The sequence below is a fragment of the Cucurbita pepo genome, unplaced genomic scaffold (assembly GCF_002806865.2).
Source record: "Cucurbita pepo subsp. pepo cultivar mu-cu-16 unplaced genomic scaffold, ASM280686v2 Cp4.1_scaffold000281, whole genome shotgun sequence".
In the NCBI taxonomy this organism is placed as follows: Eukaryota; Viridiplantae; Streptophyta; class Magnoliopsida; order Cucurbitales; family Cucurbitaceae; genus Cucurbita; species Cucurbita pepo.
This window is the reverse complement of record NW_019646529.1, coordinates 48350-49177: the sequence shown is the minus strand read 5'-3', so window position 1 is coordinate 49177 and position 828 is coordinate 48350.

Below are 828 nucleotides of genomic sequence, written 5' to 3'. Positions count from 1 at the left end.
TTTTTTTTTTTTTTTTTTTTTTTTTTTTGGGATAAGAAACAATTTCATTGAAAGAATGAAATAATCCAAAAAAATACAAAATGAGGTCACAATCAGAGGAATTACAAAAGATTCCTCCAGTTGGTCAGATGGAAATTTAAGCTGAAATTCTTCAAAGGCTGTCTATTTTACACCAGTAAAGAGCATTGAAGATAGAGAACTCTAGAAATTCACTTGTGGTTCCTTCTCTTCGTTTAAAATTTTGTTGAGTTTCATTCCAGCCATATCTTCCACAAATCCGCCCTACAGTGCTCAACCATAGTAGTTCCTTTGTTGCTCTATGCTAATTTTTGAATCAGCAAGTATTGCTGTATGTCCGCGTCTAGTAGAATTTGACTTTTTTGCATCCTTTGCATTTAATCCACAGGCAGGTGCTAAAGTAAATATCAGTGCTGGTGGAGCAACCCCTCTTCATATTGCTGCTGATAGTGGGAACCTTGAAATTATTAATAGTTTGTTACAAGCTGGGGCCGATCCTAATGCCATTGATGAGGTAGTATGGAGCCTAGTCCATGGACAAAGTTGTACATCTAGGCATGGTTATTACTTTAAAAAAAAAATCTTGTTCATATTCTTTCTTTTGTTGATTTATGGGATGGGATACCAACGTTTCATATTTTTCTTCTCTCTCAGATCTTTTTTATGCAAAACATCTTTCTTTGATATAGTGGAAGTTACTATAAATTGTACTGAGAAAATACAATAACAAAAAGGAGCTTACAAAACCACACCCCAACTTTAGGTAATTAGAAAGGTAGTAGAGACACCAGAAAAATCAAAATAATCAAT